This window comes from Halichoerus grypus, chromosome 7 (assembly GCF_964656455.1).
Source record: "Halichoerus grypus chromosome 7, mHalGry1.hap1.1, whole genome shotgun sequence".
Classification (NCBI taxonomy): Eukaryota; Metazoa; Chordata; class Mammalia; order Carnivora; family Phocidae; genus Halichoerus; species Halichoerus grypus.
In genome coordinates, this window is record NC_135718.1 from 107,043,321 (window position 1) to 107,068,765 (window position 25,445).

Sequence of the window (25,445 nt, forward strand, 5' to 3'; positions counted from 1 at the left end):
CCACACAGTGATTCAGGATGAGTCAGCAAAAGTCTCAGTGACATTCTCCAGCTTCCATCTTTCCCCTTGGCAGAGAGTTTGGGGGCCATGTATCTCAATGGGAGGGCGAAAATTACTGAAGCAGGATGGATGGACAGATGGATGGATGGGTAGGTGGATGGGTGGGGACAGGTTCCCGGATAGTTGCAGGAAACCACAATGGATTTGGCAGAAGCAAAAAATAAACTCTTATTGTTAAACCACTGACATATCGGGGTTGTTTGTTACTGCAGCATGGTTTACTCCAACATGATTTATACACATGCAATCTCCACCTTTCTTGTATAGCCAGGAACAGCTATAACCTCAGATCCTACAGGACATGAATGGTAAGAAGAAATCAAGCACTGGTCTACTGGCCTTTTGAACTTTTAATGTGAGCCTAAGGGCTGGACACGAAGACCTGGGAATGGGGAAATAAGCCATGGTCTACCACTAGAATTAGAATGCTCGGTTCATGTTCAGGCATCACTGTATAAACCTGCCTAGGCTGTCTCTGGGAGGGAGCTTACCCTAATCCATGAAACTCTCCCCTAGATCATCCAGTCCTCTGTGCATTTTTCTCCCCAGGAGCCACTAAAGCCCAGAACAAATCCCCTTATGTGAAGATTTTACAGTAGCCCTTCCCCTGCCTCTGAGTAATAGGAGTTGTCTGTTATCTCTAGCTAGAAAATTAAAGTTTTACTTGGCCACAGCCAAAAGGTAATACAATTCTATAACCTTGTGGTTTCATCTGTTTATTACTTACTGTTTGGGGAAAAGACAATAAATAAAATATCTGTGCATGTAATATCCCCTTTTCCCTCCAGGGACTCATATAGGTTCCAAATTTCTAAATAACCTCAGTGTGAAGCAATGTTTGTAAACAGTCCACCAGCTTCTTTATGGCTCTCTCATTAACCTTTTCAACCTTCCAATTCCTGTTTCTTGGGTCTGATAACTTCTATTTAATAATCTTAGTACAAACTATTGCATAGACTAAAATAACAGAACGGGCATGTCCTCACACTTACTCAAACAGGGTGCCAGCCCCTGTGTAATTACAGGACTATAAAACATCAAGAGGGGGCCATAGGATAGAGAGGAGGCTATATATGGATGATAACATAAGTCACACAAAAACTGATCTTGGTCATATTATCTAGCAGCTGGTTCTCCACCCAAAACCTCTACATTCACTCCCTCCCAGCTGTCTTCAGTAGAAAATGCAGGAGCCAACAACTGTGCTAAGAAGAACCACCAAAAAGCAGGGTAATGAGATCCTCACAACCTTGCAAGTTTCTCATCTTCAGAGTTTTCAGTTGCCCTGGAAAGCGTATCCTGAGTATATTGGGCGGGGGGGGGGGGGGGGGGGGGGGAGACTACTGTTTACTATAAGAGTAGCCTATTTTTGATCATCCCCACCTCTCCTCATCCGCTGCTCTGGCTTGGATTTGACACATCACTTCTATAATAGGAAGCCAGAAGGACACTGGGCCTCAGGCATTTTCATTTCTTAAAGACTCTTAATGACTTGTTAAGATTCCAGGAGAACAATCACCCTGATGTGCTTCTTTCCAATGTCATCTGCCCAGTCTTGATCTCCTGGTCCTTCTGCCTTCCCGTTGCTTCCATCAAAACAGAAGAGGATTCCATAACCTCAGGTCTTTTACAACTTGATAAAACACTTTCATAATAATGCATTCATTCTCCTAGGTAATTTTAAGCCTCTTATCTTTAATTGTAGAATTAAGGATTTTATCTCCCATGAAAGGAATTTATCGCATCAACTAAGCCATGTGCAGGGTAGAGGTGGAAGGGAGCTTCCTAGTGCTCCTACAAATCACACTAAGTCTTGGGGGAGCCAGAGCCGACACTGCTTCAGGAACATGAGGGATGGAGGTCAGAGGAGAGAGCCTGAGTCAGAGAGAAGCATAAGTGTTCTGCTTCCTTGCTCCCTTGACTGTCCTCAGGTGCACAGACCTGTGCTGCTTCCTAACAAGCTCTTTTCTGCAGTGGTTGCAAGGGAAAAGATCCTGGAGTTGCTGGTTTCCAGCACTGCAGCTCCTGGTCCTGGAACAAGAGGATCTGAGCCCCCTCCCCTTCCTTGGTCTTCCAGGATCCTCTCTCATCCTAATACTCTGAGGCTACACAGCCCAGTCCTTCTGTCCCTCCATCTCCCCTCCCCAGAGCCACCCTCACTGACCTGTTTGTGCCCCTTCACCAAATGCCCCCCACTGCTGCCACTTTCCCTCTAGAAAGATTGTCCACTCCCTCAAAGCACAGAGTTCTCTGCCTTGAGGTCTTTAACAAAGGGATACCTGAATTGTGGGAGGAGGAAAAGAGCTGGAAACCTCCCACTGCTCCAGAAGTATCAGCTCCAGAGACAGGAGAGCCTAGGTAATCACAGAAGAAGCTTCAGTCATGGGAGAGGTAGAGCCAACAGAGACCCGGGAACCCGATCTAGGATATTTACCACTTTCCCTTCATATGCAAGTGCATCTGTAAGAGAGAGAGAGAACATGAGGGTGTTGAGGGAAAAACTGACGTCTTTGACAATAATTATAGTTACCAAGAAACTTTAAAAGTGAGAAAAAGAACTGAAACTTTGGCTAGCTAAAAGTAATACTAATTACAACCTTTATGCAAATTAACTCTAATTATCATGCAACACAATAATAATATGTCTATCACTATAACATGTCAGATTAACTTTCTTGTAAATTTTCCATAACAATTCTGAGCTTTCTTCATGTGCAAGAATTGTGTAAGTAAAAACTATAAATTAGCAGGACTACCTTGTCTTTTCAAGTCCTGTGCGCACATTTCTACATGCTTATCTTTTTCCTTAATGATTTTTAAATGGTCTTTATGCATTTAGGAAAGAATTCATCTACTACATGTGCTGCAAATACTTATTCCAGTTTGGAACTTGTCTTTTAATTTTGATGGTGTATTAGACTATATAGAAAAATTGGCTGACTGGGTCCTTCATAATCACACTTCATGAGCTCACTTTCCATGAAGCATACTCTCCTGCTCACAATTTTTTTAAAATATAGGAAAAAGTACCCATTATATCCATTTGCTGAAGGCTGAAATTCCTTTGAACAAGAAATAATCTTTCATTCCACAATTAGAGATAAAAGGTTTACAGATGCACAGAACCTTAGAGATAATACATTAATGTGTTCCAGGTAAATGTGTGTGATGGTAACAGTCTTGCCTATTTATGGGAGGGGGGGTTCACTTAGAAAGCAATAGAGAATTTGGTGCCAGAATGGGGGAGGGAGGGAGGAAGGAAGGCCACCAGAAGCAGTTCAGAGTCCAAGACTGACCACCTCCTAGAACCTTCCCAACTTCCACGTCAAGTTAGATAGCTCTTGCCTATGGTCCCACAGCACCTATGTATATCTCTGTTGTATCCCACAGATCTCACAGCAATACAATTACTATTCACTTCTGTCTTGCCCTCTTTGCTGTAAGATGCTTAGAGAGCAGGGACTGCACTGACTAGTTGGCCATCATTTCCACAGCACCATGCCTTATGCATTTTCAATAAATATTCACTGAATGCATAAGTAAAGGAATACCTCAATAAACAAATATTATTTTCCTCAGGGCTTATGTGACTGGATTACTACTTCTGTCATAGAAAGATAGAATAGGACTGGATATTAAAGGAGAAGATTGAGTCCCTACAGGATGACCACCACCTTTCCAGGATTTAGCCCCAAAATGCCCACTCAAAGACCATGCCCTCCCACAGAATTCAGATTCCAATGTATCAAGATGAATGGGGGGAATGCCTCCCTCCCCTCACTCCCCAAGAGAAACAGAGCTTCCCTAATCAGCTGAGATCCTCACCCAGCAGGGTACCTTGTCCAAGCCAGAGCTCCTTTAGCATTCTCCTGAGTATTTTATTATTAATCTGGCTTGAACCTCTTTACCTTCTTGGAATTTGCTGAGCTTTTGATCCTCCATTAGCTGGCCTCAGATAACACCACATCCTGCTCTCTGTAACCGTGACCAGCTGCAATGAATCTCAGACTCCTATCTAGACAGCACAGGCTTTGCCCAACACACCATCAGGGCTGACCTCTCCTCTGGCCTTCCTGGCGAGTTCAGCCTGACTGACCCTGGCTTCTGCCTCGTTCTGGTACCTTGTACAGACAGGCACTTGCCTATTCCCTGCCCTACTCTAATACACTCAGCCCTGACCATACACCCTTGCCTGCCAATGCCTGAACCTGCTCTGTCTGGACAATGTCAGCTCTTCCTGACAAGGTCTATGCATGTGCATCACATAGTAGGGGGTTGTTTGCCGCACTAGTATCTTCTTGCATCCAGTGCTGTGTGAGTATCCCCACCTGCTTACCTCTGTTTTCAAACTCCTGTTACCTGAGTGCTTTAACCAAGACTTCTAGGGGCGCCTGGGTGGCTCAGTCGTTAAGCGTCTGCCTTCGGCTCAGGTCATGATTCCAGGTCCTGGGATCGAGCCCCGCATTGGGCTCCCTGCTCCGCGGGAAGCCTGCTTCTCCCTCTCCCACTCCCCCTGCTTGTGTTCCCTCTCTCGCTGTGTCTCTCTCTCTGTCAAATAAATAAATAAAATCTTTAAAATAAAAAAATAAAATAAATTAAAAAAACCTAGACTTCTAGACTCCTATCGTCCTAGCATTGGCTTGGATTCCTCCTCCTGGTTACTCAGTGATCATTCTTCTGGGAACCATCCAGGCTGCCTCTCAGAATTCAGGACTGATCTCTGCTCTGCTGCTGGTAACTGCAGGCACCTTCAGATGGTGCCTGAGCACCCACCCCACTGCACACTCTGTTCTTCCGTTCCAGTGGGCACCCTCCCAGCACTGCTCACCTGGATCATCATAGTCCAGCCCTAAGAAGGGGATATAAGTACAACCTCCACCTGTGCCACATAAAATAAAATCAGATCTCTTTTGAGAAGTTCATCAGCAAAGCAGCAGAGTGTGCAGGTTCCTTCCCAACCTGGGGAGAGGCTTCTGAGTGGAGTAAAGCTGGGTAAACAGTGGAAAGGGCTCTAGTAAAAAGAACCTATCCCCTAATGTTCTAAAACAAATTTTCTAGGAAAAGGTGGCTGAGGAATATCTAGTTGACTGTGTGACAACAAGGCCTTTAGAAGTGAAGAGATCAGCTCCTGGTATTAGTCTTTCTAATGAGCTTACTCAGATGGTTGATCCAGCTTCTAGCTACACAACCAAGAGCAGGAGGAAATGAGCCTCCAGGCCATCCAGATAGCTTTTCTCTCCGGCTCCTTCATGCCTGGCTTACCATCAGCCCCCACCCCCAGCCTGAGTCCCCAGTGTTGCCCACACAAGCCTATTCTCAGCTCTTACACAGACATCCACAGCCTACTTCCTCCCCGGGCCCCAGCAAGATGAAAGGTTCACAAATGCACAGAGCCTTAAGGATAATACATTGGTGTTTCATGAAAAAGTGTGTAATGACAGCGTCTTTTCCTATGTTTGTGGGAAAGAGTTTTATCTAGAAAACAGTGGAGAGTTCCATGCCATCATGGGTGAGGGAGTGAAGCCACTAAGACGAGCCCTTGAGCTGCTCTAGACTTGACAGTTTTTCTCATTGCAAGGACCCTGTCCCAGTTTATGTCACTTTCTCAATCTCCTGCCCACCTCTGACCAAAACTCACCCATCTTCTAATTCATTCTCCTAGGACCCTGCTCTCTAATAGAACCGTAGAGCCATAGAGTTTTAGGTGTACATGATCTAATCATAACATGGGACCATAAAGATCTCTAGCCCAGTGCAGTAAAATCACTGTTACAAAAGGTGGGATTTTTGGTCTTTGTGTCCCCTCCTTTACTGACAGGTCCCATTTCTTCTCTATAGCACCCTGTCCCCTATCCTTCTAAATCATCAGCTATTTGATCCTGGCTAACTGTCTAAATCTTTTTATGCCTTTGTTTTTTCATTCAGCAAAATGGGATTATATTGTACCTTTTTCAAAGGATTGACCAGAGGATTGGAGATAATCCTATGTGAATCACTTAGCATGGTGCCTGGGGCACTCCATAAATGTTAGCTCTTACTATTTCTTTAAGCCTTTATATCTCCTAGTTATTCTTTAAGAAAACCAACCCAAACCAATCTATTAAATAGTATTTAACGGCAATGTATTTTGCCAGGTAATTGAACTTTCCCAGGTAATATAACTACATTGAGCCTGCAAGTATGTTTTCATCCAATGAGAGATGTACCTGGAGAATCCCAAGCTTCCTGGCAGATGGAAAAGGGAAGTACTTTAGGGGAAGTGGGATTCAGTGATCCCTGATATCAAGCAAAGTAGAGAATGACCTGGGCTTATTGTCCAAATTCCTTAAAGCCCCAAATGGAAAAGGACAAGGACTTATTTTCACGCCTCCATTAGAAAAGGAGGTTATGATAGATCATTTTATTTCTCCTGCTCATGCCATATAGTCTTTCTTTTTAATTTTGCTTAAGAGTTAAAGTATGGCATGACTAATTTAATTTAAATTCCTAAACTCTTAGGCTATTTAACAACTATAGCAATGTTTATCTTTTACAGATTTTTTTTCTATGTCCAAATCAATTCCACTATTCTGCTAAACACTGACATCAGTTTTGGCAGACATTTATTACAAAGGTGTTTCTAGCTTTTCCACAGGCTGATATTTTTCCAAGAGTTTATTTAAATTCTACACAAACACCAAAAATTCTCCTAAGGTGAGCTCCCCACCCTGAATTGCCTTCCAGTTTTGATTAGCAGGGCTATTTCCTAATGGAAAGCCAAAGGTGTAACATGTTTCCTTCCCTGCTTTTTATCAAATGCTCCTTTGGAGGAGTGTTCATTGCCTGTTAATTGTCCAAGTTTATTTCCTTCATAGGTCTTATTAAAGCAGAGTTGGCAGAGGGGGCGACAGGGAATGTAGCTGTACCTCAGCAGCCTTCAAAGTCATCTTTAGTCTTATAATCGCCTTCATCCATCAGCCAGCCTCTCTTTTCCTTTGCCTCCATTTTTTCCTGGTTATTCAGAAAAGCCTTTCTCATTCTCATTTGCTCACATTAATTCACCCTGCTCTTTGGCTGCCCTAACTTGCGTTGCATATTCTCATTTGATTCCCTCCTGTTGCTTTCCTTTCCAAGTCAGATTTTTCTTTACTCATAGATTTTTAAGCCACCCTTTGTAAATCCACTTTGCAAAGAGCAAGCAATCTCCAATCTTCTTTTCCAGAGCAACTGTAATCCACTATGCTTTAATTATAGTGTCTATTCAGATGTTCAAAATTCCATCCAGTTATAGATTTTAATATTTCTTCCCTCTGCATCGTATTTATTAGATTGATTAATTCCCCAAATGTGCTTTTTTGAAGTTTAATACCCTCGGTCTTTGAAGCCATTGCTTACTTAAAGAATTCAAAAAGATCATGATTGCTGGTAACAAGGCAGCTGCCTTGGGTTTAACTACATGATTCAGCTGTTGCTAACCCAGTTAGTCCTATTGCTATTCCACTCTAAGCTTGAGTTGCCAGCATCTTAATCAAAACCCTGTCCTCTCCCTGTCCTGGGACACACTGCGACGGATGTGGTTTTGCCTATAACCCATGGAGGATCTGTACCCAGGAAGTTTCACGGAAAGATAAATCAAATAAGTATTGGCTTCTTTTCTATTGTTCACTCTCATCTTAGATGATTGATAGTAAGTTAAAGCAACTCACATTTATCTGGACCTTCATTTTCATACAAGTGAAATGAAGAAGGAGGGCTAGATGGTTTTTAAGATACCTTCTAGCTCTTGTAAATGCTATGTTTCTACAATTCCAATTTATTCTCACAAATTGTGAAGTTCATTATTTCTGGCATATTAATCTGGACTATGAAACACTTTATTGTTTAAAAATAAATATTTTATTTTAGATATGTTGAGTAGTTAAATCTATCTTATCTTTTTTAACAGCTTTATTAAGGTAAAATTCACATATGCACATGAAGTGTGCAATCTGATATGCTTTGCCATCTGTATATACTCGTTAAACCATCACCACAACCAAGATAACATTAATATCCATCACCCCTACTTTGGGATTCGTTGAGTATCCCTTATGATTCCATATTATCTACCTTGTTGGAATTTTAGCTAGAATTCTTTGTAGTTTTGTTTCAGGAGTAACTCTAAAGTTTATATACCTTTAACCAATCTACCCTCAAGTGATATTGTACCACTTCATTTATAGTTCAAGAACCTAGCAACCAAAAATTTCATTTCTTCTCTCTTAACCTTTGTGATATTGTTGTCATACGTTTTCATTATTTTATTAAAGTATAGTTGAAAAAAAATAAAGTATAGTTGACACAAGATTTTACATTAATTTCAGTTAAATGACATAGTGATTCAACAAGTCTATACCTTATGCTATGCCCACCACAAGTGTAGCTACCATCTGTCACCACACAATGGCTATTACAATACCACTGAATATACATTTTGCTTCTCTATATTATAAACTCCAACACAGCTATTATTTTTGCTTTCAATGATCATTTTCTTTCAAAGAAATTAAAATAATTGTTTGAAGTCTTACATTTACCCACAGTTACCATGTCCAATGCTCTTTATTCCTTTGTATAGATTCATATCTCCCTTGTATCATTTTTCTTCTGTCTAAAGGACACTTTTTCTATAGTAAGAATATGTTGGTATCAAGTTTTTTCAGTTTCTGTACATCTGAAAAATCTCTTTTTTATTTTTTAACATTAGCTGTTGAAACATTTTTACTGGGTATAAAATTCTAAGTTAACACTTACTGTTCCATCAGTACTTTAAATGTTGACTCACGCTCTTCTCTTGTATTGTTTCTGATGAGAAATCTGTTGTCATCCTTAACTTTGTTCCTCTATACATAATGTACCCCTTTTTCTCCTGGCTGCTTGTAGGGTTCTTCCCTTTATCACGGAATGTTATACAGTTTGATTATGATGTGCTCCTGTGGTTTTCTTCATGTTTCTTGGGCACTGGTGAGCCTTGCAATTATGGATCTACAGTTTTCATCAAATTTGGACAATGTTTGGTCACTATGCCTTCAAATTTTTTTTGCTACTCTGCTCTCCTCTGAGGATGCCAATTACATGTATCTCAGGCGACTGGAAGTACACTACAGTTAACTGAGGCTCTGTTCATTATCTTTCCCAGGCTTTTATCTCTGTGTTTCATTCTGGATAGTTTCTACTGTGTTTTCATGTTCAATAATCTTTTCTTCTGCATTGTCTAATCTGCCATTAATCTTACCTAGTGTATTTTTCATCTCAGAAATCATAGTTTTTATCTCTAGAAGTTTTTTTTTTAATTTTTTATTGTTATGTTAATCACCATACATTAGTTTTTGATGTAGTGTTCCATGATTCATTGTTTGTGCATAACACCCAGGGCTCCATGCAGAACGTGCCCTCTTTAATACCCATCACCAGGCTAACCCATCCTCCCACCCCCCTCCCTTCTAGAACCCTCCGTTTGTTTTTCAGAGTCCATCGTCTCTCATGGTTTGTCTCCCCCTCCGATATCCCCCCCTTCATTCTTCCCCTCCTGCTATCTTTTTTTTTTCTTAACATATATTGCATTATTTGTTTCAGAGGTACAGATCTGTGATTCAACAGTCTTGAACAATTCACAGAGCTCACCGTAGCACATACCCTCCCCAATGTCTACCACCCAGCCACCCCATCCCTCCCACCCCACCCTCCACTCCAGCAACCCTCAGTTTGTTTCCTGAGATTAAGAATTCCTCTTATCAGTGGGGTCATATGATACATGTCTTTCTCTGATTGACTTATTTCACTCAGCATAACACCCTCCAGTTCCATCCACGTCATTGCAAATGGCAAGATCTCATTCCTTTTGATGGCTGCATAATATTCCATTGTATATATATACCACCTCTTCTTTATCCATTCCATCTGTATATGGACATCTTGGCTCTTTCCACAGTTTGGCTATTCTGGACATTGCTGCTATAAACATCGGGGTGCACCTACCCCTTTGTATCCCTACATTTGTATCTTTGGGGTAAATACCCAGTAGTGCAATTGCTGGATCATATGGTAGCTCTATTTTCAACTTTTTGAGGAACCTCCATACTGTTTTCCAGAGTAGTTCCACCAGCTTGCATTCCCACCAACAGTGTAGGAGGGTTCCCCTTTCTCTGCATCCCCGCCAACATCTGTCGTTTCCTGACTTGTTAATTTTAGCCATTCTGACTGGTGTGAGGTGGTATCTCATTGAGGTTTTGATTTGGATTTCCCTGAGGCTGAGCGATGTTGAGCATTTTTTCATGTGTCTGTTGGCCATTTGGATGTCTTCTTTGGAAAAATGTCTGTTCATGTCTTCTGCCCATTTCTTGATTGGATCATTTGTTCTTTGGGTGTTGAGTTTAAGAAGTTCTTTATAGATTTTGGATACTAGTCCTTTATCTGATATGTCATTTGCAAATATCTTCTCCCATTCTGTCGGTTGTCTTTTGGTTTTGTGGACTGTTTCTTTTGCTGTGCAAAAGCTTTTTATCTTGATGAAGTCCCAATAGTTCATTTTTGCCCTTGCTTCCCTTGCCTTTGGCGATGTTTCTAGGAAGAAGTTGCTGCGGCTGAGGTCGAAGAGGTTGCTGCCTGTGTTCTCCTTTAGGATTTTGATGGACTCCTGTCTGACATTGAGGTGTTTCAACCATTTGGAGTCTATTTTTGTGTGTGGTGTAAGGAAATGGTCCAGTTTCATTCTTCTGCATGTGGCTGTCCAATTTTCCCAACACCATTTGTTGAAGAGACTGTCTCTTTTCCACTGGACATTCTCTCCTACTTTGTCAAAGATGAGTTGACCATAGAGTTGAGGGTCCATTTCTGGGCTCTCTATTCTGTTCCATTGATCTATGTGTCTGTTTTTGTGCCATTACCATACTGTCTTGATGATGACAGCTCTGTAATAGAGCTTGAAGTCTGGCATTGTGATGCCACCAGCTTTGCTTTTCTTTTTCAACATTCCTCTGGCTATGCGGGATCTTTCTGGTTCCATACAAATTTTAGGATTATTTGTTCCATTTCTTTGAAAAAAGTGGATGGTATTTTGATAGGGATTACATTGAATGTGTAGATTGCTCTAGGTAGCATTGACATCTTCACAATATTGGTTCTTCCAATCCATGAGCATGGAACGTTTTTCCATTTCTTTGTGTCTTCCTCAATTTCTTTCATGAGTATTTTATAGTTTTCTGAGTATAGATTCTTTGCCTCTTTGGTTAGATTTATTCCTAGGTATCTTATGGTTTTGGGTGCAGTTGTACATGGGATCGACTCCTTAATTTCTCTTTCTTCTGTCTTGTTGTTGGTGTATAGGAATGCCACTGACTTCTGTGCATTGATTTTATATCCTGCCACTTGACTGAATTCCTGTATGAGTTCTAGCAGTTTTGGGGTGGAGTCTTTGGGGTTTTCCACATAAAGTATCATATCATCTGCAAAGAGTGAGAGTTTGACTTCTTTGCCGATTTGGATGCCTTTGATTTCTTTTTGTTGTCTGATTGCTGTGGCTAGGACTTCTAATACTATTTTGAATAGCAGTGGTGATAGTGGACATCCCTGCCGCGTTCCTAACCTTAGGGAGAAAGCTCTCAGTTTTTCCCCATTGAGAATGATATTCGCTGTAGGTTTTTCATAGATGGCTTTTATGATATTGAGGTACGTACCCTCTACCCCTATACTCTGAAGAGTTTGATCAAGAAAGGATGCTGTACTTTGTCAAATGCTTTTTCTGCATCTATTGAGAGGATCATATGATTCTTGTTCTTTCTTTTGTTAATGTATTGTATTATCTCTAGAAGTTTTTAAAATATATTTCCCACAATGTGATCTTTAATATGCTCCATCTTCTCTCTAGCTTCTTGGGCATATGAAATGTCTTTGTCTAATAATTTTGTCATCTGTGCCATTTCTGGGTTGGTAGTGATTGATTTTTCTCCTGATTATAGATCATATATTTTCTTGCTTCTTTGCATGCCTGGTAATTTTTTACTGGATGCCAGACATTGTGAATTTTATCTTGTTGGGTGCCGGATATTTTTGTACTTCTTTTAATAATCTTGAGTTTTGTTCTGCTTCACCATTAATTTACTTGGAAGCAGTTTGATCCTTTTTTGGCCATTCTTTTAAACTTTGCTAGGCAGGATCATAGCAGTGCTTTGTCTAGGACTAATTTCAAATCCACTGCTGGAGCAGGACCCTTCTGATTATTCTACCCAATGTCTCATGAATTATGATATTTTCCACTTTGATGGAAACAGACTATATTCCCAGTCTTGTTTGAGTTTTGAGACTGTCCTTTCCAATCCTCTCAAGTTATTCCATCCCCAGCTTTGGGGAGTTTCCTTATAAGCACATGCTGATCAGTACCCAGCTGCAGACTCAAGGGAGACTGTTTATGCAGCTCTCTCCTGGGAGCATCTGCCCTGCAAAGTCCAGCCACATTGGCCTCCCCAGACTAGCAACTCTGTCTGCTCAAACCAAGGAGACCCCCAAGGTTTTTCTGCACTTCCCCTCCTATGCCATGGCCTGGAAATTTTCTCTTGGTAACACTGGGATAATCAGAGGACTCACATCATTTGTTTTCTCTCTCTCAGGGATCACTATATCCCTTTTCTTTGATGCCTAACATCTTACAAGCCATTGTTTTGCGCTATTTGTCCAGGTGTTTACCTGTTTCATGCGAGCAGGCAAATCTAGCCTCTGTTACTCCACCTTGGCCAGAAGCAGAAGTGATCCACCTGAACTGGAACTGCTACAGAACTCTCATTTGGATGACCATCTCCCTAAGTATTTCATGACTAATGCCACAGACTGCCCATCTGTCTTCCAGTACTACAGCTTCAAGTCATTCTCAACAACTTTCTTAGCTCTGCACCTAAATATATATTTACTGCTTCACTAATTTTTCTTCAATAAACAGTTTCATGAAAATACCATGAATGCTTACTGCTTTTCTTTCTACGTTGGTTTCCACTATTTGTAAATCACATTATTACAGAAGTCCTAGTAGAGGCAAGCTCATCGATGCTGGCCTAGTTTAAGAACCAGAGACAAAGATTCAAACATTTTGGTGGTCTCATTCTAAGTCCATTTTACATGTTTCATATGTACAAATTTGGTGATGACTTCCAAAGATAGGGGAAGGTTTCCTACTGGGGGAAAAAACTGTCTCTGTGCATAAAAAAGAACCCCCCCCCTTCCAATTATTCACTGTTTCCAAAGTATAAACTGGCCCTGATTTCCCAACAATGCCACAACTGGATTGTAATGATTTGTGCAAAATCAGTTCTTCTTTAACTCCCTTCTATTCATTATATATTCTCTTTTTTTTTTTTCCTTAAATTTCTTTGTATTTTAAAACCCAGCTTATTCTGGTGATGTCTTTTTTTTTTTATTGTTATGTTAATCCCCATACATTACATCATTAGTTTTAGATATAGTGTTCCATGATTCATTGTTTGTGCATAACACCCAGTGCTCCATGCAGAACGTGCCCTCCCCAATACCCATCACCAGGCTAACCCATCCTCCCACCTCCCCATTATATATTCTCTTATTCCACCTAATAGTTAATGGATGAATTTAATACATACACATACACACACCCCTATCTAGTGCTCTGTTCATGCCAATATAGACTATTTCTCAACCCATTTTTTCATGTACAATAATAAAAAAAAAAACTAATGTTACAAAATAAATAAATGATACCAGAACTGAGGTCCTGGGAGAACCCATTCAATTGAAAGCCTGTTAATAGACAGTAAAGTGCCCTGTGCCCTAGGGAAGAAAGGTGCTATAAAAACCTATAATATTGTTGCCACAGTTAGACTAGCTCTATAGTACACAAAAGAGCCAGAGACATTTCCTTTAATCTAGTTCCTGTGATTTCACCATGTCACCTTGATTTTACATCAGGTAACAGAATAAAAAGTTTTCTGTCCCAACTTCTGTCTTCCCAGTGGGCCTATGCTCCATGCTTATATGTACTGTTTTCTGTTCTCCTGGCAGCAGGGCAGCATTCAAACATTATGGATGAGATTGGCAGCCTATCAGGAGCCTGAGGGTGCAGGCTCATCATCCAGGAACAGAGGGAACCAAGCTGCAGGCTTGTTCTGAGGCTCAGCACATGCTCCCTATGTGTGGCCAGGGCAATTAGGATCAATCAGACCCTTTCTTAGCTCAGTTGCTTACAGTCACAGAAGGGTCACTGGTCCACTGAAGGCCAATTTCTCCCAGACCCTCCTTCACAGGCCTACCAGACAAGCAAACAAGGAATTGTTGGACCATGCATTTTCTCAAAAGCCATTTTCTGCCTGCAAGGTTAGACCTCACAAACTAACACAGCCAGTCATATGAAACAGGCCCCCAGACAATGTTTTCAGGGGTGAGTGACCAATGTAGTCTCCTTCCTAACCCTGGAAAGGGGCACAGGGTGTTGGAGAAATGCCAATGATCTTCTAGAATGAAACAAACTTATTTGGTTCTTCTTCACTAACAGATTTCCTCCACTCAAAAAAACATGACTTATAGTTGAGTAACTCTTGATATATGCTTATTTAACAAATACGTATCAGGCCCCTGTTCTGCAGCAGACACAGCGCTAGGAGGTGGACGTGTGGAAATGAGCAAGGCAGTCATGGCCCCAGCCATTACAGGGCTCACTGTTTGTTGAAGAGATCAGACAAGACAAAAGCGCTTGCAACAATGACAAGAGAAGCCCAGGATATAAACACACATAAGAGAGGCACTGTATGCAGGCCCCGAAACCTTAGGGAAAACATCCCTGTGGAAGTTATGACTAAGTTGAAATCTGCCAGATGAGGCTAATACAGGCTAAAAGAAGTGGAGGGGGAGAGAGAGAAGAGTGTTCCAGGCTGAGGAACCATCATGAAATAAGGAAGATCTTTGTGAGAGGTTTCTCAAGACTGGAGTCCAGTGTGGGCTTCGAGTGGCGGGCAGGATATAATGAGAGGGAGGCATGGGGTGGCAGCAGGGGCCCAATCCAAGGCTTGGGACTTTAACACGCAAGGTGTTTGATTTTTAACCTGGTGGCAGCAGGGTACCACTGAAAGGTTTTAAGCAAGTTCCATCCAACAGTATGAGAGTCACACTGTAGAAAGACCACTCAGGTTGGGAGAGTGTGGGGCACAGGTAATAAGGTGGAGATGAGGAAAGTAATAGGAAACTATTGTCACCTAAACAAGGAATGACCCTGATCTGAATCAAGTTAGTAGCAGTGGCGTTTCAGAAAAGTAGATACATTCAGAAATCCATATGAGGTAGACTCAACAAAAGTACACAAGGGAGAGGTGGGAGCCAAGCAAGATGCTTCTATAAAGGGGATGGTGGTACCATCCGATGAGAGGAAACATAAGAGGAGACAGAGGTCCATAGTGCACACTGTTTTTCTTTCATCAATTTGGTTCAGGTGCCTGTAGGAAGTGAGGGAGGTGGAGAGGTCAGATGGTCCCCGACACCCCTGTACCCATCCTCACTTGGAAGATGAGGGTGACTGGCAGGATACTGAAAAGCAGAGATGCTGAGGCATGACATGAAAAGAAGATATTCCTCAAGGACTCACAGGAAGTTCATGGCTGGGTCCCCAAGTTTTGGTCCAAAGCTCCAACCTCCTGACCTGGTATCCTTATCAAAGGGAATTTCTGATTTTACATTAAATGCCAGGTAGTAGTTTGGAGTAGATCCAGAGGCCCCAGAGCTAGAGATATATTTTAAATAAGTCAAAATAGATGAATAAATCAGAAGCTACTGAAGTCAGCTTGTTACCTTCAGGCTTGATATGTGCCAACAACTGCCTTGCTTAGGACAATGGGGACAGCTGAAGGCTGTACTCAGCCCACCTGCCCCTTCTCTCTGCCTCTTGCTCCTCCTGCTGAGGACACAGAGGATCCTGGTTCTGTTATCAGTGCTCGCATCCTCAGATGCAACTCTTCTCTTCAGACCCTTCTCCTGTTTCTCCTGCCACCTGTATGCCACACATATTAGAAGAGATCCACTTTCTCGACAACCCAAAATTGTGCCGTGCCTCCTTCAAGCCCCCAGTCCTGGCCTCAGGCTGCAAACAGATCCCTAGGCCACCATGGCCACCCTCTGTCCTCTAAACCTGCAAATGAAGAACTGGGCTATGATTTTGCTGGGGAACTCTCATTGCACACAGGCACATTAGACTGCAGAGTCAATGCTCTTTCCCATAGAGCTGGAAATGTAAATAGAGAGAGAAAAACGACTGTGCCATGAAATGCTCCACAGGGTTCCTAAGGACCTAATTATGAATGGACATTAAATATTTAATCTCATCTTTAACCCTAGAGCCTGAGGTCCAGAGTGGGCTTGACTTACTCCACCAGCCAAACTCCACAGGATTTTCCCACATCAATTTCTCTCCCATGGATAGTTTAGCCTCACCATCAAAATGTACCCTCTTTTCTCTCCACTTATGAAAACAAACTTGCTCCTACCCCTACCTCCTTGCAGTTCCTCCTCCTTCCCAATGAATCTTTCTCAGCCTAAAAATCAGTGGTTTTATATTAGCCCCATTTTTATTTAATGGTAACAATGATGATTACAACCGCTGGCATCTACTGAATGCCTACTATGGAGCAGGCCCCGGGGGGTGCTTTAGAAACTTTACATATGTTCTTTCATGTAATCTGCAGAAAACCCTATGAGGCAAGTTTTTTGGGAGTTTTTTGTTTTTTTTTTATTGTATTATGTTATGTTAATCACCATACATTACATCATTAGTTTCTGATGTAGTGTTCCATGATTGTTTGCGTATAACACCCAGTGCTCCATTCAGTACGTGCCCTCCTTAATACCCATCACCAGGCTAACCCACCCCCCCACCGCCCTCCCCTCTAGAACCCTCAGTTTGTTTCTCAGAGTCCATAGTCTCTCATGGTTCGTCTCCTCCTCCGATTCCCCCCTCCTTCATTTTTCCCTTCCTACTTTTTTTTTTTTAACATATAATGTATTATATGTTTCAGAGGTACAGGTCTGTGATTCATCAGTCTTACACAATTCACAGCGCTAACGTAGCACATACCCTCCCCAATGTCTATCACCCAGCCACCCCATCTCTCCCACCCCCCACCACTCTAGCAACCCTCAGTTTGTTTCCTGAGATTAAGAATTGCTCATATCAGTGAGATCATATGATACATGTCTTTCTCTGACTGACTTATTTTATTCCTATTTCATAGATAGAAAACTGCAGCTCAGCCAGAATAACTGGCCCAAGTTATATCGTGTATAATTGGTAAAGCTGGGATTCAAACCCAGGTCTGACTTCACAGTTCATGCTCATCTACCATATGATAAAAATAATAATACTAAAAACTCACTCTAGGGCGCCTGGGTGGCTCAGTTGGTTAAGCGACTGCCTTTGGCTCAGGTCATGATCCTGGAGTCCCTGGATCGAGTCCCACATCGGGCTCCCTGCTCGGCAGGGAGTCTGCTTCTCCCTCTGACCCTCCCCACTCTCATGTGCTCTCTCTCATTCTCTCTCTCACAAATAAATAAATAAAATCTTAAAAAAAAAAATAAAATAAAAACTCACTCTAGAACTCAACGAAATCCTAATACCCCTTTTAAGCATCAATAATCCTGGCTTAACTTTGGTTCTCCCCAAGATCCTATAAGGAGATGTGCACTGCAAGGCAAACGAGGCCATTTCCAAACTACAGAGAAGAGGAGGAAAGTATGTCTAGTACCTTGTAGGTACCAAAGGCCCTGAAGCATTTTCTATCCCAGTGAATCTTTACAACCACGTGGATAGGTATCATTACGTAGGTTTTTCCAGTGAGGAATCTTAGATAACTTGTACCTATCGTCATAAACCAGATGAATTGTGGCACAGGGTTGATCTGCATCACTCTCACTGCCAAGCCCAAGAGTGTTCTAATCCCAACTATTACCACACACAAAAAGCAGAGACACTTCCTTCTTCATTAATTTTTATAGGATGCTGGATGTGACAGTCAGCAATGTCTTCTGTCCTTCTGAGGTGGTGCAACCGAAACCTTGATTTCTGACTTTGTCCTTCATTTGAGGCACGTTTCACAAGAGCCTGCAGGGATGTCTGTCCAAAAGTAAAGGTAAATCTCAGACTGTCACTTCCAATGTGGCCCAGTAAACACCATATTCCTGTGATATTAAACTTCCCACAGATAACAATAAACTCTGGAAAAAATCCAGAAGGGAAATAAAAAAATAACCTGAAGAGTGAAAAACCAAAGCAGGCAGATTCTGGAGGGGTGTCAAAAGGAAATTTGCATGGAATGAGTTACCCATTCTTATAAATTTAAGAAAGAGAATTTTATAGGGTTGTTTAAGCTAAAGTAGTCAAAACAGAAAACCATAATCTTTTTGGCCTGAAGAACCAGAAGACAGAGTTTGGTATATTTACAGTCACTGGAAAGAGAGAATCACAGAAACAAAAGAGTTATGTAGATGGTCCCCCAGATTCTGTGCATAAACTCTACCCTGCCCAAACCTCTGGCTCACCCTTCATAGTACCAGATGGACTCAAAAGCAGTTCAGCTAAGGATAAAAGAACTACATTTGGCTATTGGCCAACATACAGGATGTGCAGTTTAAATCCAACCAAAGTAATTATCTGGTAAACCAAAATGTCAATAGTCTTCAAAGATATATAACTGAATCTGGAGTGTCCACAATAAAACCAACAGTACTGAGGGTAAAGTAAAAAATATTTGACATTTTAAATAGGTCAGAAAGGGAAAGATAAATACTATATGATTTCAATTATATATTGAATCTAAAAAACAAAACAAAAAAAAACAAAAAACAGAAACAGACCCATAAATACAGGGAACAAACTGATGATTGTCGGAGGTGAAGGGGTGGGGAATGGACAAAATGGGTGAAGGGGAGTGGAAGATACAGGCTTCCAGTTATGGAAGGAATAAGTCACAGGAATAAAAGGCACCGTATAAGAAATAAAGTCCATGATACTGTAATGATACTGTCCTGATGTATCAGGACAGATAGTAGCTATACTTGTGGTGAGCATAGTATAACATATAAAGTTATTGAATAACTATGTTGCACACCTAAAACTAATGTTAACATTGTGTGTCAACTATATTTCAATAAAAGAAAAATATCTGAAATTCTAAGAACTATGAAAATTCAAAGGACCAAGAAAAAAAGTTATCAACAGAGATTAAAAACAAGTCGACCCAGAAACTGGAATTATCAGGGAAGGATTTTAAAGCAGCTATTATAACTCTGCTCAATAGTATGAAGTAAAATATGCTCACAATGAACAAAAGATATGAAATCTCAGCAGATGAACTATTTTTTTAAACTGGAAGTTCTGAAACTGAAAAATAGATTCTACAATTTAAAATTCATGGGATGTGCCTAACAGCAGAATGAGATGACAGAAGAAAGAGTCAGGGAACCTGAAGATAGATCAACACAAATTATCCAATCTGAAGAGTAGGTGGAAAAAATTATTTTAAAATGGACAGAACCTTAATGTTGGGGGACAGTATTAAAACATATAATATATGCATAACTGGAGGGCCAGAATAGGAGGAACAATGGAGCAGAAAAAACATCCGAAGAAATAATGACCAAAATTTTTCCGAATTTGATGATAAACAGATTCAAGAATCTCAGGGATGTAAGTAAGATAACTGTAAGAAAACTATGCCTAGGCATATCATAATCAAATTGCAAAAAAGAAAGAGAAAATCTTGCAAGCAGACAGAGGAAAACAATACATAACATACAGAAGAATAAAATATAACAATTACCATAGCCTTCTTGTCAGAAGCCTTGCAAGCCAAAAGATAACAGAACAATGTCTTTAAAGTGCTGTAAGAAAAACTGTTAACCCATAATTCTCTATTCAGCGAAACAACCCTTCAAGAATGAGGCAAAATTAAGGTATTTTCAGGTATTCTAAAAATAAGAATTCATCACCAGCAAAATTGCAATATATTAAATGCTAAAGGAAGCTCTTAGGGATAAAAGAAAGTGATACTGGGTTGAAACTCATATCCTTAGGAAGGAATGAAGAATATTGGAAATAACAAATATATGAGCAAATACGAAATGCTATTTTTTCTTTTTATTCTATAAAATACATACGACTACAGAAAATTATAATATATAGGGTTATATATTTATAACATATAGTCTTATAGGGTTTATGTAGATTTAATACATATTCCAAGTATAGCATAGATGCCTGATTGGGGTTGAGGCAGGTAAATGAACCTAAACAGTTGCAAATTTTCTATATGTTATATGAACTGGTACAATATTAACTCTTAGCTGATTGTGAAAAGTTAAGAATTTATATTGTAGTCCCTAAAACAACCAGTAAAAAATGCAAAAAAGTAATTTAATAGAGAAATTAATGTGGTATTCTAAAAATTATTTGATCCAAAAGAAAGCAGGAAAGGAGAAAAAGAGAAACAAAACCAAAGTATACAAAGAGAAAACAAATAGAAGGCAAGCCAAAATCTAAACATATCAATAATTACATTAAATGTCAATGGACTAAACACTCCAATATAAGTCAGAGATTGTTTAAAAAAAAAAAAAAAAAAAGACCCAACCATATGCTTCCTATAGGAGATTCCACTTTAAACAGAAACAGATAGGGAAACCCCTCTTACACTATTGGTGGAAATGCAAACGTGCAGCCACTCTGGAAAACAGTATGGAGGTTCCTTGAAAAGTTAAAAATAGTACCCTATGACCCAGCAATTGCACTACAAGGCATTTACCCAAAGGATACAAAAATACAGATTCAAAGGGGCACATGCACCTCAATGTTTACAGCAGCATTATCAACAATAGCTAAATTATGGAAAGAACCAAAAAGTCCACTGACTCATGAATGGATAAAGAAGAGGTAGTATGTGTGTGTGAAGAATGAAATCTTGAAAAAAGAATGAAATCTTGCTATTTGCAACAATGTGGATGGAGCTACTGAATTATGCTAAATGAAATACATCAGTCAGAGAAAGACAAATACCATATGATTTCACTCATGTGTGGAATTTAAAAAACAAAACAGATGAACATGGGGGGAAGAGAGAGAGGAAAATCATAAAATAGACTCTAAACTATAGAGAACAAACTGAGGGTTGCTGGAAGGGAGGTGGGTAGAGGGATGGGCTAAACAGGTGATAGGTATTAAGGAGAGCACTTGTGATGGGCACTGGGTGCCGTATGTAAGTGATGAATCACTAAATTCTAATCCTGAAGCAAATATTACACTATATATTAACTAACTAGAATTTAAATAAAAACTTGAAACAAAAGAAAGGAAGGAAGGAAGGAGAAGGAAGGAAAAGAAAAGAAAGAAAAGAAAGGGAAGGGAAGGGAGTAAGGAAGGAAGCAAGGAAGGAAGGAAAAGAAATAGGTTGAAAGAAAATGTGTAATATGTAATATATGTAAAATGTATATACTAGGCAAATAGCAAAACATAGGAAGGCTAGAGTGGCTATTTTAATATCAGATAAAACACACTTCAAGATAAAAAGTAACATTAAAGATAAAGGACATTGCAATGTGACAAATGGCTTGGGCGCCTGGGTGGCTCAGTAGTTAAACGTCTGCCTTCGGCTCAGGTCATGATCCCAGGGTCCTGGGATCGAGCCCCGCATCGGGCTCCCTGCTCAGCAGGAAGCCCACTTCTCCCTCTCCCACTCCCCCTGCTTGTGTTCCTGCTCTCGCTCTCTCTGTCAAATAAATAAATAAAATCTTTTAAAAAAAAATGTGATAGGGTGCCTGGGTGGCTCAGATGGTTGAGCGTCTGCCTTCGGCTCAGGTCATGATCTCAGGGTCCTGGGATCGAGTCCCGCATCGGGCTCCCTGCTCCTTGGGAGCCTGCTTCTCCCTCTGCTTCTCTCTCTCTGTCTCTAATGAATAAATAAATAAAATCTTTAAAAAAAAAAAAAAAAATGTGATAAATGGCTCAATTGATCAAGAGGACGTACTAATCATCAATGTGCCATGTACCTACATACAGCAGAGCTACAACACACATAAACCAAAAATTTACAGAATTAAAAGAGAAACAGTTCTACAACATACTAGGATATTTTAACACCCATCTCTCAACAACTGATAGAACTCTTTAGACAACAACAAAAAATCAGTAGAGACATAAGTGATCTAAATCATACTTTTCAAACACCTTGACCTACAACCAAAGAATACATATTCTTTTCAAGTGCACATGGTATGTTCATCAAAGCAGACCATATGCTGGGTCATAAAAGAAGTTTCAATAAATTATAAACCACTGAAAATATAATAGCCCTCTGTGGAACCTAAAATTTAAACTCCTTAAGATCAGAGACATTTTTTGTTCTCTGCTATATCTCTGGATCAGGCAGGGTTCTCTAGAGAAACAGATTATTTGGAAATAAATACCTATATATTATCTATTACATATCTCTTGTATAAAATATATATTTTATGTTTTACTTTTAATTCTGTATGTATGCATGTGTGCATATATATACACACATATGTATATATGTATTAACATATAGATTTAAGGAATTAGATTATGCAATTTGAGGGCTGATAAGTCCAAAATCTGTAGGGCAGGCCAAACAGGCTGGAAACTTGAGCAGGAGTTTGCTTCAGTCTTGAAGCAAATTTCTTCTTCCCCAGAAAACCTGTCTTTACTATCAAAGCCTTCAACTGATTAGATACAGCTCATCCACGGTATCAAGGGCAATCTCCTTTACTTAAACTGACTGTAGATGTTAATCACATCTACAAAATACCTTTGAGGAACACCTAGGTATGTGTTTCATTAAATAATTGGGTACCACGGTCTATCTAGGTTGACACATAAAGTTAACCATCACAATCTTTAAAGCCAAGAACAAACTGATGCTTAAAGGTTAACAATAATCATTTGTTGAATGGATGAATATATAATTATGGGATCATGGGGCCAAATTCTGAAGGCAGGACATAACCTTAGAGACTAGGCCAGGATGTTGAAGCTTCAGAGATTCCCCATGCTTCATCTTCCAGAGCATCGATGTCAAGGGCTGTGGTGGAGTCCAGGAAATGGTTTTTTACAAGCATACCAGGGCCTCCACATGGGGATGTGCAAATTATTCAATGTACTACTCAATCCCATTGCCCCACTAGCATCCACATGTGATCCTGATGCAAATAATCCACAGACCACAATCTGAAAACTCTGAAGTTACTGACTCATCAAATATAATATTCTCTGTGGCATTCCAGACAGTAGCCCTCTAGCACTTTGAAGGAGTGTGTGCTCACTACCTACTCAGTCTATTTCATCTTTAGTCAGCTGAATGTTTAAAAGTCCTTCATTATATTGGGTCTAAACAGGACTTTCTGAAATTTCTGATCATTGATACCAGTTCTCCTATGTGCAACTCAGTATTTCAGGGTCTATGGCTGTTCTACAAAAGATTGATAGGGCAGCTTAGCTTCATACAGTGGTTTAGAAGACTTGGTCCCTGGGGCATCTGGGTGGCACAGTCAGTTAACCATCTGACTCTTGGTTTCTGCTCAGGTCATGATCTCAGGGTCCTGGGATCGAGCCCTGTGTTGGGCTCTGTGCTGGGCGTGGAGTCTGCTTGAGATTCTCTCTCTCTCCCTCTGCCCCTCCCCCTACTTATGCACATGTTCTCTAAAATAAATAAATAAAATCTTAAAAAAAAAAGAGAGAGAGACTTGGTCCCCATGATGGCTTCTGCTGACCTGTGAAGGGACCTAATGTAAGCCAGATAGATCGGCAAGTGTACTAACATGTGGGATTGTCTGGGAAGAGCCCACAGAGGCACTGACTAGTTAGGAGAACATCAGGAATACTTTACAGGGCCATGGTGGTACAGTGAGCCATGGACACCTACTTCAAGAAGGTAGGTTGTGATGGTAAATACCTGGTTCTGCTTATTAGAGGATGGACGACCAGACCTAACAAAAATGCTAAATTATAAATCCAGGGTAAGGAACTAGAATAAAACTGCTTAAGATGACTGGAAACAGCACAAGAAATTTGGATGTAGACAAGGCTTTTCTACCTTAGCTGACACAAGTTGGTATACTCTCTAAGCCATTCATTTGCTGATTCACTAAATACTGAGTACATGCTTATTGTAAAACACGTACGAGGAATGGGTGGTAGTTTAACATGGTCTCTCCCCTGGTGGGATTCAAATCTGGTGGGGGTGACACAGTAAACAAGCCAAAATGTAAGTATGTTAAATAATGAGCACCTTATGAAAAAACAGGGTATCTTTGTAGAGGGAATAACAAGGCAGACCAGGTGTTCAGGGAAAGCTAGAGCATGAGATCTGAGGGCGAACAGAAGTTTACTGAGTGCTCTAGGCACAGGCAGAGGGAAAGGCACATGCAAAAGCTCAGAGGCAACAAAGAACTTGGCACAGACGAGACTCTGAAAGCCAGTGTAGTGGGAGCACGGGTGAAGGGAGGCTGTGGTTCAAGATGAGGCTGCGGAGGTAGATGCGATGGCTGTCACGGTAAATATTGGAAAGGAAGCCACTGAAGGATAAAAAGCAGAAAGCTGAATAATTCACGTTTGAAGGGATTACTCTGGTTATAGTGGGAGAACAGAATGGAAGGGGACAAGACTGAAGGAGGTTATTTAATAAGTACTGCTTAAGTGAGAAATATTGGTGGTAAGAACTAGGGTATCTGGGGGAAGAATCTGAGAAAGGCAGATGCACTCAAAATACACTCATGAGTTAGAAGAGTGTATTCCGTGAGAAGAGAGACCATGTCTGTTTTGCATAGCAGTGTAACTTCCCTTAGCACGGTGTCCAGTATGGAAATATGAGTAGAGTCAATTCTCATTATTCACAGATTCCATATTTGTGAATTTGCCTACTTGCTAAACTTTACCCCCAAATCAGTATTCGTGGCCCTTTTGCCATCATTCACAGATACGAACCCGTGCAGACAGGAGAGAACTTTGAGTTGCCTGACACACGTGTTCCCAGCTGAGGTCCAAGAAGGCAACACCTGTTTCTTGGTTCAGTGCTCATGCCTCATGAACAGGTGTCCTTCTCACTGATACTTAGTGCCACTTTCTTTGCCTTTTTGTGCTTTCTGCTGGTGCTTCTACTGTTTCAAAGGATGCCTATGTGTAGTGTCCAAGTGTTTTCTAGTGTTCCTATGTGCCAAGTGGCTGTGATGGGCCTTGCAGAGAAAATATCTATTAGATAAACTTTGTTCAGAAATGAGTCATAATGCTGCTGACTCTGAGTTCAATGTTAATGAATCAATAATATAGATTAAAGAAGGTGTCTTCTAACAGAAACACACAT

At 40.6% G+C, this 25,445-nt stretch overlaps 1 long non-coding RNA gene across 2 annotated transcripts in view; it reads right to left on the minus strand.

Moving 5' to 3' along the window:
• Positions 1-25,445, minus strand: part of LOC118519476 (uncharacterized) — a 517,670-nt gene that overhangs the window by 313,206 nt on the left and 179,019 nt on the right. For both annotated transcript variants that reach the window (XR_013449842.1, XR_013449843.1), the window contains one exon: positions 2,340-2,520. This is a non-coding gene — a long non-coding RNA (uncharacterized LOC118519476). The remainder of the gene's footprint in view (positions 1-2,339; positions 2,521-25,445) is intronic.